Source organism: Triticum dicoccoides, chromosome 7A (assembly GCF_002162155.2).
Source record: "Triticum dicoccoides isolate Atlit2015 ecotype Zavitan chromosome 7A, WEW_v2.0, whole genome shotgun sequence".
Classification (NCBI taxonomy): domain Eukaryota; kingdom Viridiplantae; phylum Streptophyta; class Magnoliopsida; order Poales; family Poaceae; genus Triticum; species Triticum dicoccoides.
In genome coordinates this window covers 643903770-643919743 of record NC_041392.1, presented here as the reverse complement: position 1 = coordinate 643919743, position 15974 = coordinate 643903770, and the positions used below count along the sequence as shown (strand labels likewise).

The 15974-nt window shown below is 45.1% G+C and overlaps 1 long non-coding RNA gene, 15 other non-coding genes and 1 pseudogene across 16 annotated transcripts; all 17 read right to left on the bottom strand.

Moving 5' to 3' along the window:
* Window positions 1–8469: 8469 nt before the first annotated feature.
* Window positions 8470–14598, bottom strand: LOC119328801. Its single transcript, XR_005159158.1, has 2 exons — window positions 14296–14598; window positions 8470–14212 (listed from the first exon to the last, which is right to left on the bottom strand). It is a non-coding gene; the product is annotated as an uncharacterized LOC119328801 (long non-coding RNA).
* On the bottom strand, window positions 9078–9223 carry LOC119334920 (annotated as a pseudogene).
* Window positions 9267–9347, bottom strand: LOC119334938. Its single transcript, XR_005161636.1, has one exon. It is a non-coding gene; the product is annotated as a small nucleolar RNA snoR77Y (small nucleolar RNA).
* Window positions 9414–9510, bottom strand: LOC119334923. The gene has a single exon (XR_005161626.1). It is a non-coding gene; the product is annotated as a small nucleolar RNA snoR31/Z110/Z27 (small nucleolar RNA).
* LOC119334955 lies at window positions 9553–9645 on the bottom strand. Its single transcript, XR_005161652.1, has one exon. It is a non-coding gene; the product is annotated as a small nucleolar RNA snoR31 (small nucleolar RNA).
* LOC119334818 lies at window positions 9718–9813 on the bottom strand. The gene has a single exon (XR_005161578.1). It is a non-coding gene; the product is annotated as a small nucleolar RNA R30/Z108 (small nucleolar RNA).
* Window positions 9941–10025, bottom strand: LOC119334953. Its single transcript, XR_005161650.1, has one exon. It is a non-coding gene; the product is annotated as a small nucleolar RNA snoR8a (small nucleolar RNA).
* Window positions 10256–10379, bottom strand: LOC119334951. The gene has a single exon (XR_005161648.1). It is a non-coding gene; the product is annotated as a small nucleolar RNA snoR83 (small nucleolar RNA).
* Window positions 11177–11281, bottom strand: LOC119334941. Its single transcript, XR_005161639.1, has one exon. It is a non-coding gene; the product is annotated as a small nucleolar RNA snoR97 (small nucleolar RNA).
* Window positions 11397–11511, bottom strand: LOC119334851. The gene has a single exon (XR_005161606.1). It is a non-coding gene; the product is annotated as a small nucleolar RNA Z278 (small nucleolar RNA).
* On the bottom strand, window positions 11650–11745 carry LOC119334836. The gene has a single exon (XR_005161593.1). It is a non-coding gene; the product is annotated as a small nucleolar RNA Z223 (small nucleolar RNA).
* Window positions 11786–11870, bottom strand: LOC119334957. The gene has a single exon (XR_005161654.1). It is a non-coding gene; the product is annotated as a small nucleolar RNA U36a (small nucleolar RNA).
* LOC119334857 lies at window positions 11944–12027 on the bottom strand. Its single transcript, XR_005161611.1, has one exon. It is a non-coding gene; the product is annotated as a small nucleolar RNA R16 (small nucleolar RNA).
* LOC119334843 lies at window positions 12661–12759 on the bottom strand. The gene has a single exon (XR_005161599.1). It is a non-coding gene; the product is annotated as a small nucleolar RNA Z103 (small nucleolar RNA).
* Window positions 12967–13065, bottom strand: LOC119334842. Its single transcript, XR_005161598.1, has one exon. It is a non-coding gene; the product is annotated as a small nucleolar RNA Z103 (small nucleolar RNA).
* Window positions 13140–13238, bottom strand: LOC119334844. Its single transcript, XR_005161600.1, has one exon. It is a non-coding gene; the product is annotated as a small nucleolar RNA Z103 (small nucleolar RNA).
* Window positions 13315–13413, bottom strand: LOC119334841. Its single transcript, XR_005161597.1, has one exon. It is a non-coding gene; the product is annotated as a small nucleolar RNA Z103 (small nucleolar RNA).
* Window positions 14599–15974: the final 1376 nt, after the last annotated feature.

Genomic DNA, 15974 nt, shown 5'->3' with positions numbered 1-15974 from the left:
TTCATTTTGCCTATAAGGCTTTGCAACCTTTTTTGCAAGATAGGTTCAAGTGAACCAGAGGTACAGAGGGCACAGGGGGAAGAGATAAAGAAAAAGACACACACTAACAACACACTTAGCAGGTGAGAACAAAGAGGGTCAACAAAACACAACAAAGAGCACCACCGGCATAATCGAACGGCATCGGCCAGCCAAGACCAACCCACGGCACTGCACCGTCGACGCAATCGAAAGGCTCCACGTAACCGAGACTGCACAACGCCACGACACCACCTATGTCATGGGACACATTCGAAGGGTCACGCGAGGCTGAGATGACGCCATGGCACCTGTGTGCCACCGGTATAGTCGAGGGGCGTCACCTAGCAGACCAAACCACGACACTGCATCATCGACGCAATCGAAAGGCACCATGCATCCGAGACTACACAACACCGCGACACCACCTGTGTCGAGGGTACATTCGAAAGGGCACGCGGGGCCAAGACGACGCGCACAACACATGTGTGCCACCAACGTAGCCGCAGGGCACCGCCTAGCAGAGACACACCAAGAAGCACTCGAGTACGAACACCGTCAAAGAAAAGCACAAAACCACCATCAATCCTGAGCCGGCCGCACCACCACCAACACAGCCACACTCCACCGCCGCCCACGGGAGTCATCGGTTACCACTAATAGTCATGGTCTCCAAGACGACGCCTCCAAAGAGGTAGCGACGCCCCTGACGCCGTCGTCGCCCGATCTAGCAAAACTAGATCTTGGGCTTACGCCCGGAGAAACCGGACTCGAGGGATTTTGAGTGAACTGAACTCCTCAGCAACGCCCCAAGGAGGAGAACGACGCCAAAGTGGCGCCGCCGTTACTGGCATCAACAGAAGTTTTTGCAAGGTTTTCACCCGAGCCAGACACTTTGCCATCACCTCAAAATCCAAGACCTGGCACACCTCCGACAGCAGCAGCCGGCCCCGAGAGGGGAGAGGAGCACCCCCACTGCACCATGAGAAGATGACGCAAAGCACCGTCGTCATGGATCCTGGGGCTCCCTCCACCTCCTCCTCCCCCGCACAAGTTGGACCGGCCCGAAAGCCGGCAGCTAGTGCCACCAGCGCACAAGCACGGAGAGGCGGGAGAGGGTGCAGGAGAAGACGTCGCCGCCCGCGCAGATCTGGGGCGACAGGGCACCAGGAGCTGCATCGGCCGCGTACTGCGCGCCAACCCAGCCAAACGACCGCGCCCAAGCCCCCACACCAGCGGCACCCGCCACGGGACGCCGCTGCCGAGTCAGCGAGCAGTCCGCACTCTCGTGCCCGAGGCACCGCGCCCCCAAGCCTCCGCCCAGCGCCACCCACTCGCAGCTCTGCGCCTGCACGCGTAGCTCCATGCCGCCGCCGAGGAAGCTCGAAGCTGCCGGATCCAGGCACCAGCCCTTAGATCGGCGCGCCGGCCAACAAGAGAGACCCCCGCCCATGCCCGAGAGCCGCCCGCAGACGCGAAAGGGCCCCCGTCGCTGTCGCCAGCCGTGCGGCTTTGCCTCACGACGTCCTTTGGCAGCGGTGGAGGGGAGGGGTGGATGGCGGCCGCCGACGGCGGCTAGGGTTGGGGTGGCCGCCCGAGTCGCCCGTGCGAGGGGGCGAAGCGGGGGGGGCAGTCATGTCCTATGTGAAGCATAGCCACCGTTTTAGCCTTTTAGGTATATTAGATAAGTTGTTAGGGTGTGTTTAATTTCAATCATCAACTGGAATGACATGGGTCGGACTCGTTCCAAGGACTAGTTCATGTGTTTGGTACGTAACTGGAACAGGAACCAACTCGTTCCCACCGAGGGAATATTCGGCCCATATCTGAAATGCGCCGATACCTCCAAATCGAAGGAATCACAAGAACCGGTCTAGGTCTCGATCTAACCCCTTACTTCCGAGAAATCCTATCGCCTCTCCTTGCGCCGCCTCTCTCTCGATATGAAGAGGAGCTGGTGCAGCGGCCGGATGACTGGAGGGCGATGGCCTGACCTGCGGGGGCGTTCCTAGGACTTGTTCTTGCGACGGCCGCGGCCTAATCTGCTTGTGCGCGGCGGCTTGATCTTCGGGAGGGCACTGCAGGAGGGCAGCGCCGGCGGCCTAATCTATTGGTACGCTGCTGCCTGGTCTGCTAGGGGGCTACGGCGACCAGACCAGCTGCGGTTGCATCTTCCATGTGAATTGCTTCTTCTTAGTTAGCGAGATCGTAGCTTTCATGTATTCTTGGTTCTTCTGTGTATATTGCTTCTTTTTCTTTGTAGTCGTAAGATATGTTTGATATCGTGTATCTCCCATGCTTGTGTGTGCATATTATCAAAATGAACTAAATTCGTTTTATTCTGTCTCGCCAACCAAACGCTCAAACGTAACTATTCCATTCCGTCTATTGTCTCAACTGTTAAAAAATAATTCTGTAATTAGGGGAAAATCTCCCCCTAATGCCAGAAAATGTTCCTCATTAAATATGCAATCAATTTCCGGGCATTCTTTCTGGTACTTGAAATCTCCCCCTAATGCCGGAAAATGTTCCTCCTAGACCGAGCAACGCCGTGATTCCTTATCTGTCTGAGGCTACTGCTGGAATGGAGAACACGTTGATTAAGTACACCACAAACAACGTGTTTGGCGACTTCGACTAGTCCCTCAATCTCCTAGTGATCTACTTAATTATGTCCATTTGTGATGATTGTAATAAGAACATAAGTTTGTTGTTGTCTTTATATTGTATTGTATCAGCACATTTGATATAATAAAGATTGTATTCTATACATTACTATGAGGTTTTATTATTGAAAATTCTTTGCTTTATATAGTTTTCTACGGGGACAATCCGATGGAAGAGGAATTATGCCTTGTGGACAGTGGTGCCACAAACTCCATACTGAGGGAGATGAAATATTTCCAAACTCTGAAAAAGACGAATGGAGATATTCTAACTATCGCTGGACGCGATACTGTGATTGTTGGTACTGGACGTGCCATATTCACCCTCCGAAGTGGTACATATGTGACAATTGAGGATGATTTATTGTATCCCGATTCTGCACGTACCCTGATCAGTTATCGAGATATCCGTAAAAATGGTTTTCATATTGAAACCCATGAAGACAACAAAGAGGAGTATCTACTCTTTACTAAACATGACGGATATAGCAAAAAGGTACATGAGAAAACTCCTTCTCTGCCGTCTGGTTTGTACTATACGTACATCAAACCCGTGGAATATGTTGCATACAAAGTAATTTTTTAGAATGGTAACGCATTCCAAATCTGGCATGATCGCCTAGGCCATCCTGAATAGGGATGATGAGAAAAATTACTAGCAATTCCATTGGTCATAATTTGCTTGAGTCAAAATTTCCTCAATCTTCTGATTTTATGTGCACATCTTGTGCCACGGGAAAGCTAATTTTGAGGCCCTCACACCTCAAAATACAAGCTGAACCACTTCAGTTCCTTGAACGTATTCAAGGAGACATTTGTGGTCCCATTCAACCATTATCTGGACCTTTCCGGTATTTCATGGTTCTGATTGACGCATCTACACGATGGTCACATGTGTGTCTTCTATTCACACGAAACCATGCATTTGCTAAGATAATGAGGCAAGTCATTAAGTTGCAAGCCCATTATCCTGAAAGTCGAATTAAGTCAATTCGAATGGACAATGCTGCAGAATTCTACTCACGTGCTTTCAATGATTATTGCATGGCTTTGGGGATTGAAGTTCAGCACTCTGTTCCATATGTCCATACACAAAATGGTTTGGCTGAAGCATTGATTAAGAGGATCAAACTTATTGCAAGACCTTTGTTGACGAATTGCAACTTGCCAACCTCTTGTTGGGGTCACGCTGTTTTACACGCTGCTGACTTGATACAATTGAGGCCAACTGCATATCACAGTTCTTCCCCTCTGGAATTGGTACGAGGAAATCCTCCGAGCATTTCCCATCTGCGTAAGTTCGGATGTGCTGCATACATCCCAATCTCACCACCACAACGGACATCTATGGGCCCACACAGGAAGTTGGGGATCTATGTGGGGTACAAATCGTTGTCGATTATTAAGTACCTGGAACCCCTGACTAGGGATCTATTCACGGCCCGTCACGCTGATTGCATATTTAATTAGGAACATTTTCCGGCATTAGGGGAGATTTCAAGTACCAGAAAGAATGCCCGGAAATTTATTGGAATGCTCATTCCATTTCATCCTCTGATCCACGTACCCATGAGACCGAACTTCAAGTTCGAAAGATCATTAATTTGCAACATCTTGCAAATAATCTGCCAGATTCATTTACTGATTTGAAAGGTGTTACAAAATCCTTAAACCCGGCCAGAAACGCGCCAGAAAGAGTGGAGGTACCAATAAAAACCACTCAACTCCCTATTCCTAAAAAGAGGGGGAGTAGTACGACCTCTGACCCGGAGCATGCTTCTAGCAAGCAGCAAAGGAAATCGAGGAGAAAAACCTCGGAGTCAGTAAATGCAGGTCAACTCAACGTTGACAAACACCTGATGGGTAGTATACACCCAGTGGAAGGGCAACCTCCACAACTCAGTTCCAGTGTGCACAAACTGACTGGGACATCGAAACACCCAGACTCGATCATATTGGGAAATCACGAAGAGTCACTAGGGGTGCAGGAAATTTCCATCAACTATGTTGATTCTGGAGAATCATTTGACCGTAAGACTACGATTGTCGACATATATTTTGCTGAAAAGATTGCAGATACCCTTCTCACTGATCATGATCCAAGGTCTATCGTTGAGTGCCAAAAGTGCTCCGACTGGTCTAAATGGAAGGGTGCAATCCAAGCAGAAATTGCCTCGCTTAACAAAAGAAAGGTATTCACTTAAGCAATACCTACACCTCCCAGTGTTTTCCCTGTGGGATTCAAATGGGTTTTTTCTCCGGAAACAGAATGAGAACAATGAGGTGGTGAGATATAAAGCAAGGCTCGTAGCACAAGGTTCACGCAAAAACCCGGCATTGATTTCACTCAAACATATTCTCCAGTAATGAGTGCAACCACTTTCCAATATCTTATATCTTTGGCAGTGCAAAATCATCTATCTATGCAGTTGATGAACGTCGTGACCGCATATCTTTACGAGTCACTAGATTCGAACATATATATGAAGGTTCTTGATGGAATCTCTGTCCCAAATAAAAATGCAAAACGCAACATGTATTGTGTAAAGCTGAATAAGTCACTATATGGCTTAAGGCAGTCGGGACGGATGTGGTACAACCGACTCAGTGAGTTCCTTCTTCGGAAAGGTTACTCCAATAGTGTTGATTGCCCATGTGTTTTCACTAAGAAGTCCTCTACAGGATTTTGCATCATTTCTGTGTATATTGATGATCTCAACATCATCAGCAGCACACCAGACATTGATGAAGCACGCAATCATCTAAAGATGGAATTTGAGATGAAGGATTTGGGTAAAACCAAATTTTGCTTAGGTATTCAACTTGAGCATCTTCCCTCAGGAATCATGATACACCAATCTGCCTATATCTAGAAAATATTGGAGAAATTCAATATGGACAAATCCTATCCATCTAAAACTCCCATGGTGGTTCGATCTCTAGACGTAGAGAAAAGATCCGTTCAGACCAAAGGATGATGGAGAAGAGGTGTTGGGACCTGAAGTTCCATACCTTAGTGCTATTGGAGCGCTCATGTATCTTGCAAATTGCACAAGACCTGATATTGCATTTGCAGTGAATCTACTTGCTAGACATAGCGCAGCTCCCACCAAACGTCATTGGTCTTGGCCTATTTTTCCAGTTCCTGAAAAATCAAGACTCTGATGTGAAGATGCCGGCTATTTGTCTGATCCCCATAATGCCAGATCTCAGACCAGCTTCGTGTTCCTACATGGTGGCACTGCTATATCATGGAAGTTTTTGAAACAGACTCTGGTGGCAACATCTATCAATCATTCTGAAATAATTTCATTATTTGAAGCAACATACGAATATGTATGGCTTCGCAGAATGATAAACCACATACAACAGTCATGTGGAATGGGTTCGATAAAATCACCTACCATTATCTATGAAGATAATGCGGCCTGTGTTGCGCATGCAAACAGGATACATCAAGAGTAATATCACCAAGCATATTTCTCCTAAATGGTTTTTCCCTCATAATCTTCAGGAAAGCGGGAAAATAAGCATTCTGCAAGTCAAATCACGCGACAACCTTGTTGATTTATTTACCAAGTCTCTGCCAAATTCTACATTCCAGAAATTAGTATGCGAAGACTTAGGGAATTGCAGGTGTCAGGAGAGTCTCTTCTTGAGATATCCTCATTTTAATGACATCACATTATGCTATCTTTCTTTGTGAGTATATGTTTCAGGATCTTATCAAAGATTCTATAAAGAACTTTTAAAGGAGAAATGATCAACATGATCAAGCGTAGATTAGGAGGAGTGTTAAAAAATAATTCTATAATTAGGGGAAAATCTCCCCTTGCCCAAACTATCGTTGCGGTTTGTCCCGCAACCGACGCCTCCCTTCGATCTTCTGGAACTGACGCCTCCTCAAGAGATCGTCGTGTCTCTCCGGGTCATATAAAAGGGGGCCTGTAACCATCGATCAAGGATTCGATCATTTTGATTCAAAACATCAACCAAACATAAGAACGAAACCGACCCATTCTAGTGGAATGGAATGTCATGGAACCGTTACATTCCATTCCACTTCGTTCTGCAACCAAACACATCATTAGAGATCTGGCAAAAATTTCAGAATCTGTCCTTTTTCCTACCGCCAAAGGGCATGGAGTGTGTGACCGCCGGGCACCTTCGCAGTAGGGTTACACATGCTACCGCCATCCCCTATGACTAAACCCGGGCAAATGTTGGGCCAGGCCGGGTTTCAAGACGGGCTTGTAAAAGCCCAACCTTCATTTCTCAAGCCCGAGCCCGGCTCAAAGCCCAAAATACTTCATGTTTTCAAGACTGAGCTCGGCCCAAAATCAAGGCTGAAGCCCAAAAGCCAGGCCCAAATACAAAAAAATTGAAGCCCGACCCGGCCTAAACTATCTTTCAAGCTGCACCCAACCCAGCCCAGGTTTTTCGGGCCGGGCTGCCCATGCCCGGGTTTACCTGTGACGGTAGAAAGGTGTTGCGCCGAAGTGGTCAAATTCCTTACCGCCAAAAGGGTCAAATCCCAAAAATTTTGCAAACTAGGGTTAGATCTCGAACAACTAAATCAAAAGGGTCAGAACATGAAATTTAGACCAACAGGCTCCAGCACAGTCAGGATCCTATACAAAGCCCCATAGGCCTATCCGACGAAAACAAAACCCATAGGCCTTGCTTGGTTCCAGGGGAACTAATTCCCTACTGAAACTAATCAACTGGTGAATGTGTCCCTCCACTTGTCACCCAATCGGTAGGGGATGAATCCCTTCATTCCACTTGCAATACGTTAATTTGGAATGAAAAAAAACACATATAGTAATTGTTCTTCACACAACAGCAACAATTCTCAATTTTGTGCAGAGGGGAACATACATAACAAATTGGTATGGTATATTCATATAAGATATTGGATTCTTACCAATACTGGAACTAAGAGCATAGGATGGAAAGCCAATTTATGTACAGCCATGCTTACAAATGTCAAAATAAGATGATTACAATAAATGAACCAAGAGCTTCTATTAAGGCAACTGCTAGGCGCCCGTGCGCCGGCCGAAAATTCGGCCGGTCACCCCGCAGCCGTGCGATTGGAGCGCTCTGCACTGCTGGATGTGTCCCTGCTCCCTTCGTTCTCCTCTTGCACAGCCTCCTTCGCGCGGCCGTGCGTGCTCAAGCAGCACCCCCACCCTCGCCCCCATCTCACCCCACGACGCCGTCCAACACCCCCGTAGTAGTAACATCGCCACCGTCGCCGTGGCCATGGGGTCGTCCAGCTCCTCCACAGGGGTGCCACCATGGCTGCGAGGGCACCACCATGGCCTTATTCGTCGAACTCCATCACTAGAGCACTGCCATGCAGGTTGTAGCTCCCGCCGGACGTAGCACCTCGCCATGGACGCACGACCTGGAAGCACCGTCGGCTAGCCGCTGCTCGCCGGTTGCGACACCGGCGCCCAGGTCCACCCCTCCAATGCAGCAAACTTCCGGACACAGCAAAAAAGAGCGCCAGTTCCAGCATCCGTCACAGCTCCATTGATGCACAGAAAAAATGCAGTGTGCATCAACGGCTCGTCGCTATAGCTCTTTCTCACTGGTCTCTGGTTGGATCTTCTCAAGTATATGGTTGAAGCTTTTGTGTCAACGATTCCAGCTTTTCTCATTCCACACTCGCCGGTTGAAGCTTTTTGAATCACCGGCCGAAGCTTTTTACTAACGGGTCAAAACTTTTTTTATGACTGGTTGCAGCTTTCGGCAACACCGGTTGTAGCTTTTGACATTGATGGTTGTAGCTTTTTGTGTAGCCGGTTGCAACATCATAGGTTGTGTTTGCTTTTGCGTCATAGATTGCAAGCGTCTCCAACTCCGGTAGCATCTGGCCATAGCAGCACAGCTGCAACGGAGAAGGGAGAAGAGGTGGGCAATGGCTCTGCTACCAGGATAGGGAGGAGCTTGGACAGGAGCCGCAGTAGTGGAGAAGCTCTCTCCGTGTAAACTGTAAAGATGGGGGAAGGGAAAGCAACGAAGACGGAGGTGGAAGACGAAGGGTGGACAATGGGAGGAGAAAAGGGAACAGATAAGGGTGGACCCGCGGGAACACGTGTTGCAAGCGGTTTGGTTGTTTCCCACATGACGAGACGTCCGGCCCAAACTCGGCCGGCTGGCCGGCTGGAAGCGTTTTCCTTGTAGCCTCTTGGTACAGTTGTCGCCGACTTGTATCTGGTAATTGGAACAACATATTGGTCAAACCTAGATCAATGGAAATACATATTGCAGAGTCTCTTATCAAGATGAGCATATTTGGTTAATGTTGAAAGCCAACAGAGATGCAGCAAATGGCACATCCATATACTATATGCAAAAAAAAAACGAGCAACCAAGAGGAGAATCCCTCAGGAACCTGTTTAAAATTACACACACAGCTGAAAAAACTAAGTGCGGCTGGGGATTCCAGCCCAGACCAAACTACAAAGGTTCTGGGCAAAGGAGGACACTTGCAGAACATCCTATGGTCTAAGAATCTTAACCCGGCTGAAGAAAGTTCATAACAATAAAAAAGTAGAAGAGCTAAGCTGTCTTAAGCCTCAGAAAGCCTCAAAAATATCATCATTTCGAATCTGACGGTAATTCCAACGTAAAGCTAATCATCATAGGCTCCATTTGCGTTCTAGATAGAAAACAGGGCCCTAAACATCCTTGGGCCAAAAACTCAAAGAAACAGGGTGTATCATCAGAATAAAATGCCTTCTCATTCACAGGAAAATAAGCACTGTGTCAGAAGGTGTCCTAAGATTGTTTGAAGGTTTCATCCTCTGATACTGACCAGATCAATAAAAACTAGACCAAATGAAAAAAAAATGTGGTAGATTCAGATGCAAGAATGACATCACATGGGCGGCTAAAGCCGCCCTCGGAACAAGTGTTGGATTATGCATCAATACCTCCTCATGATCCAAACAGATTTTGCAGACTGGAAGGTAAGAACAAGCAAATGGTCAATAACTGACAAGAGTAGAAACACCCAGAGTTGCTCAGTGGTGGCAATATTTAATTGGTTCGATTCTGCCGGCGATGTCGTCAATGCTTTCAGAAGAGGGAGCTTGTTATCCTCATCGCAACTACGTGCTCCAGAACAAACAAACAAAATCAAAAAACAGAAATGAATGAGACGGATTAGGTGAAAATAACAATGAACGGCATATTAAAAATAAGAACAAATTAAGAATCCAAAGAAACAAGTATGGTTTGTTAGTGCTCAGATTCTATGGGTGTATAGGAGTCATTCACAGGGATCTCCCATCAGTACGAGGAATGTTTTATAATCACTGCACCATGAAAGGTTTAAAATGCTTGAAAAAAGACTAAACTGGAATTTGGGGGCGAGCGTAACCCAAGATCCATCAGACGGATTTGTGCTCTAAGCGCCACCTGAATACCTCTCGGGAGCTTTGTAAAGTCAGATCAACCAAGAGAACGGCAGTCGTACAATGGGACAAAGCTCCCCGAATCAAATAAACAGAACATGAACACATGAACAAACAGAAGTACAGAAAATTGATCAATTTGTCTGTGTGGCAAGTTACTAATGAAGCACCTCCAGTAGTAACGAGGCGCTATCAGCGAAACTCCCAGACATCAGTTTTGGCCTCCCATGAATCAGAAGAACAGCTAAGCAAGTTAATCCGGGATTATGAAGGCCACGGACAAAAATGAAAAACAGAAGCCATACAATCATAGAAAAACAAAGATAATATTCAAAATGTTCAAGAACCAATCCAACACCCAGCAAAAGATGTGGAGGGTGAGACACGGTGGAGGCTCTAGATCAGTGTACGCCCGCAACGGAACCACCATGAAACACAAAATCCACCAGGTTCTCTCGAAAGCGACCATTTGTTGACAAGTCTTATGAAACAAAACGAAGAGGAAAATACAAACGCAAACTAATGTAGAAAAGAAGAATGAATTGCCACAACAGTGCACTAGTGAAAGAAAGAGGCGACATAAATTATCTACGTCAAATATTCTAATCATCTGTAGAATGCTATTTCATGGAGAAGAAATCCTTCCTAGATAACAAAAGGAAAACATAACAGAAGAGCCAAATCAACTCCTAGGGAAAAAACAAGTCTCAAATAGACGAATCCCTCAGATCTCATAGCTATTGGCCATCACAGATGACACAATCAATAACTAGTTTTAACCACAAACTACAAATCAGTAGAAATAAAGACTACAATGGATTGGAGCAAAAACTAATTCAAGCCATCATCTTTGGTACTAAATGTTGTTCTTCATCTGGACAATGCTGCTCAAGCTAGATACCACAAACAAAGCTACTCAAACAGGTCAATAGTAAACCCCGCTTTTTTATATTTCTTAGAGCAGTTTCTATTTATGTTTTCAGATTTTTATTCCATCAGTTTTTTTGAAGGCAAAAAGGACTGCAACTATGAACTGACTATCATCACACATTGAACATGAGTGAATCTGGTGTCGTTATTTAACTCCCATCTCATAGGACCAAGAGACAAAGCTGATGACAACACACAATCTGCGAGTTTTTCAGCCTCTTCCGCAAATCAGAGGTACTTGTGAGAGGATAGTTAAACTCGGCAAAAATAAATACACAAACATTTCATTTACCAATTAAAAAAAGCAGAAAACAACATCAAAACAGGAAGAAAAGTTTCATGATCATCAAAAACCTCAGACATGCCCATGAATGTCATATGGATACAGCGCCTCCAGGTAGGTTCATCCTGTAAACAGGATCCTGGAGCCATCTGCACCTCCAAATGTTGGGTGTGGCATCATTGGCAATTCAGATGGTGTTTCAGAAGAATTTACATGCTGAGAAGAATTTACATGCTGACAGAGAATTTATGGAAGAGACCAAGGTAATCAATCATAAATCTTCAGATATCTACCATTGGAGAACACAGCTTTTCTAAGTGCAAAATGGCTCCGATCTTATATAACAAAATTTTCAGTCATGAATTCTCAGAAGCAGAACTGGCATGTTTGCTGAAAGAGTTAATCATCACGGCCATGGCAGAACCAGAACACACAAATCTAAGAGAAGAATATTTGATTGGCTCGTATTAAGAAATTCAACCATGTTTTCCCTTGTACTTCATGGATTAATCAGAAGCACGGGTAAGTTTCAAATCACTGCCATCAATCAAATTTAATACACAAGTAATGAAGAAATTGTGCAGAAAATAGACTAGAAAAAGTGGTTCCAAGCAGGTGTGGCATCAGATAATAAGAGGAGTTTTGTAAACATATCAAAGATTCAGTGTTTAGCATACAATATTTCACCGCATTTGTCACCCTAAGCCACAAGAAGATTGATAAAATTTGAAATAGCAGAGACAAATAGAGAGCTAAAATGAATGGCAACAGATAACAAGTGGAGATTCATTAAACCACATGGAATTTTCCATTTACTGTAGGATATGCAAGCAGGAAGAATCAAAAGAATTCAAAGCTTAGTTGAAACGGAGAATCTCGGTTAAACCATTTGAATCAGAGCAATGGCATATGCTGCAAAACGATTGGTAAGTAAACCATCCCACTATCCTCACCCAATCTGTCCCAAAGACTGGAGTCAAGTAATAAACTGAACCGCATCTGTCTATGAGGAAGAATTCGAGCTAAGGCACAAATTTAAGAATGATCTTTGTTTTCTCTCTGATGCTATCCACAAGGGTAAGCACAGATGATGCAGACATATCAACATGGCATCAGTTCAGACCGCCCGTCTGCTTGTACTCTCTTCATCGAGAAAGGTTTCAGGCCAGGTCACTAGAAAACAATAACACAATATGAAATGACAGTAAACACAAGATAATTTTTAAACAAAGCACAATCAAAAGAGATAAAAAACCTCACTACCATTCCATTTACAAATCAGGACAAAAAAATAATACAAACAGAGCAACAGGGGTTGAGATTGTTGAGCAAGATGGATCAGATTTCTGGCTTGGAATCCTCTGATAAATGATTACAGTTGCGCACAGTATAATCAATGTCGATCATTTGGGGAAAGGATCCTCACTTCCATTCAACTTCAAAAAAAATGAAACAAAGCCCAATCAGAAAGTTAAAATAGAACAAAACAAAAGAAGGTGCATCAGATCTCTGGTTTGGAATCCTGTTATAACGGATTACATTTGTGCACAGTATAGTTAGAAAGGACGCTAAAGTCCATTCAGTTTTCTTAGTAAAATAAAAACAAAATTGAAAAAACAAGGTGGCAGAGATAACAAAGATGGATCAGATTTCTGGCTTGGAATCCTCTGGTAAAGGATTACAGTTGCGCACAGTATAATCATAGTCGATCATTTGGGGAAAGGATCCTCACTTCCATTCAATTTACCAATCAAATGAGAAAAATAAAGGTCAAGTATGAGAGAGAAAAGGGAGATAGAACTGTCATGCCAGATGGATCAGATTTCTGGCTTCGAATCCTCTGATAAAGGATTGCAGTTGCGCGCAGTATAATCATAGTCCATCATTTGGGGAAAGGATCCTCACTTCCATTCAATTTACAAATCAAATAAGAAACACAAAGGTCAAGTATAAGAGAGAAAAAAGTGGATAGAAGCTGTCGGGCGTGATGGATCAGATTTCTGGCTTGGAATCCTCTGATAAAGGATTACATTTGCGCACAGTATAATCATAGTCGATCAGCTGGGGAAAGGATCCTCACTTCCATCTAAATCAAGAACCCAGTCTCAAAAACCAAGAGAGAAAGTAAGGACCATGTAATCATATTGATGATGTCCATCAGATCTCCTAGCTAATATGGCCCTAAAACAATTTTAAAAAAATTCTTGGCTAACAGGTCCAATTGATTATGTCCATCAGATCTCCTAGCTAATATGGCCCTAGGACTATTTTAAAAAATCTTTGGCTGACGAGAAGACAGTACAGTGCAACCTCTGCTAACAGAAACAAAACTTAGAGCAGTCAAACTGGAACAAATCAAACTCATCAGACACATAATTTATACTATAAATAGCGGAAAAAATGAGGTTGAGCAAAGATGAAATGGGCTACGAGGCTCTAATGGTCGGGCATCCCTCGGATCTCATAGCTACGGCCATCACGGATGAACTTTAAAGTAAACTAGTTTTAGCCACAAGCCACATGTACAAAGAAATATACTAAAATGGCTTGAAGCTAAAACTAACCAACCATTCATCTTCGGTACTGAAATATTTTCTTCATTGGGACACTGACTGCTACTTGAGCTAGATACAACATATAAAGGTACTCGGCAGGACAAACCAAAGGAGAAGAAAGTATTATGTACTCATATTGACGGTGTCCCTCAGATCTCATAGCTAATATGGCCATCATCGACGACCCTAAACAGGTTTTAGCCCCAAGCCATAAGCTCACCAAAAACGGCGAGACATGATGGCTTGAGGCTAAAACCAGTCATCAGTCGTCTTTGGACCTGAATTTCATCTTCACAGGGATGTCAATCGACCACAACAACACTGCATAAACTGAGGGATTCGATGCTAAGTCGAACGCGAGTACGCACAGGAAAAACAACAGCCGAAAACATGCGTTCAAGGTAAAGATCTACCGGGGTTGAGCCGAATGAGATCGATACAGATCTGTGGGAGCTCGGCTCCCGTTTCACCGATCTTACTTGAACGAAGAAAGTTGCACCGCTGCGGCAGCCGCTGCAGGTCAGGCGGCCGCTGCCAGGCTACCCCGACCCAGGTCCGGGTATCCGGTGGACGACGGCGGCGGAGACGTGGCCGCAGCTCGTCCCTGGTAACTAGAGCACGAGCGAAACTGGGCGAGAGGAGGCGGCGGCGTGGCGAGGCGAGGCGAGGCGGGCGAAGGTGCGTGGCGGCGGCAGTCGGGGGGCGCAAGGAGCAGGTGGGAGGTGAGGCCGGCCTGATTAGGGTTCCGCTCCCTTCCTTTTGTAGCCGGCTCGACGTGAACCCTGGGCATAAGGCCTGCACGGTAATGTTGTGAGGCCCGGCCCGTTAAAAGCGGCACGTTATTTGCGTGGCATCCACGGCCCACGGGAGCCCTGTAGTATATGTCGTGGGGCATAAGGCCTCCCCCTAAAAAAAAATCACACGGTGTCTCTCTCGTAGCGAGCAAAGCTCACGCTCGCTAGGCCCACAAATACAATAAACGGAAAAGCTATTTTTCTGCGGATTGGCAGTTAGCGATAGGCACGTACGATCCCGTTTCCCGCGCGCGATCCCTTTTTCCCCGTTCGCTGATCCATTTTTTCCCGCGAGATTCAGTGTTGCGTGGAAAAAAAATGCTGCAGCAGGGTTTCGAACTCTGGTCTTCTACTATCTACTACTAACTCAAACAGGTCAACCAACCGGGCTAGCATTAATTCTAGTGCACTTCAACGCAACTGAACATTTTCATCCTTCTTTCTTACGCATTGGGAAAAAGCATTATATCTTCTGATTTTTCATTTTTCACTAGTGTGTCATGTACTGACTATAGTGGGAGAGGCATACATGTTTACATCAATTTTAAATACATTTAAAAAAGTGTTTCACGAGCGGATTAAACTAATGATTTAAGGACCGCCAATCTGATCAATTACGTATAAACATTGTGGTAGTTCTGACCGGGAAAAAGTTGTTGACAACACACCCTGGATTTATTTTTTTGTAAATAACATGATAATTTACGAAAGGTGGACCAGATAACTTACGCACCCAGGGCCTGGTAACTTTTGATTGAGGTATTCTTTTTGTCGAAACATACCCCGTTAACTTCTATGTAAATAGCATGGTAATTCACACACCACCGACTTGGTAACTTGCACAAAAACACCGTGATAACTCCTGTCTGAAAAAAAATTATAAACATACTCCCAGTAAATTTTTGTGTAAATGTCATAGCATGCCACGCCGCCCCGCAAGTCGCGAAACTGTTAAGTACCATATATTATGTTTTTCGACAGTCCCTATCGACTCGACATGTGTCAGGTGAGATGCTCACGGTTGCGATGGAGCTCCCAATTGCTCGCCCCCCCCCCCCCGGGGGGGGGGAGACTTGCTATTCAACTATGCATGCATCACCATCACCGCTCGTGCACCCCGACCACTTCTGTGATAAGTAGTATGACAACAGACACATCACATATTCGGTAACTTAGATATAAACACCACGCAACTTTAACCAAAGAAAAAGGTTGTTATAACCAAAGTAACTTTAACACACGGGAGGTTAAATAGTTCCCCGAGTAACTCTATAAACTCTATATGTAAATAGCATGAT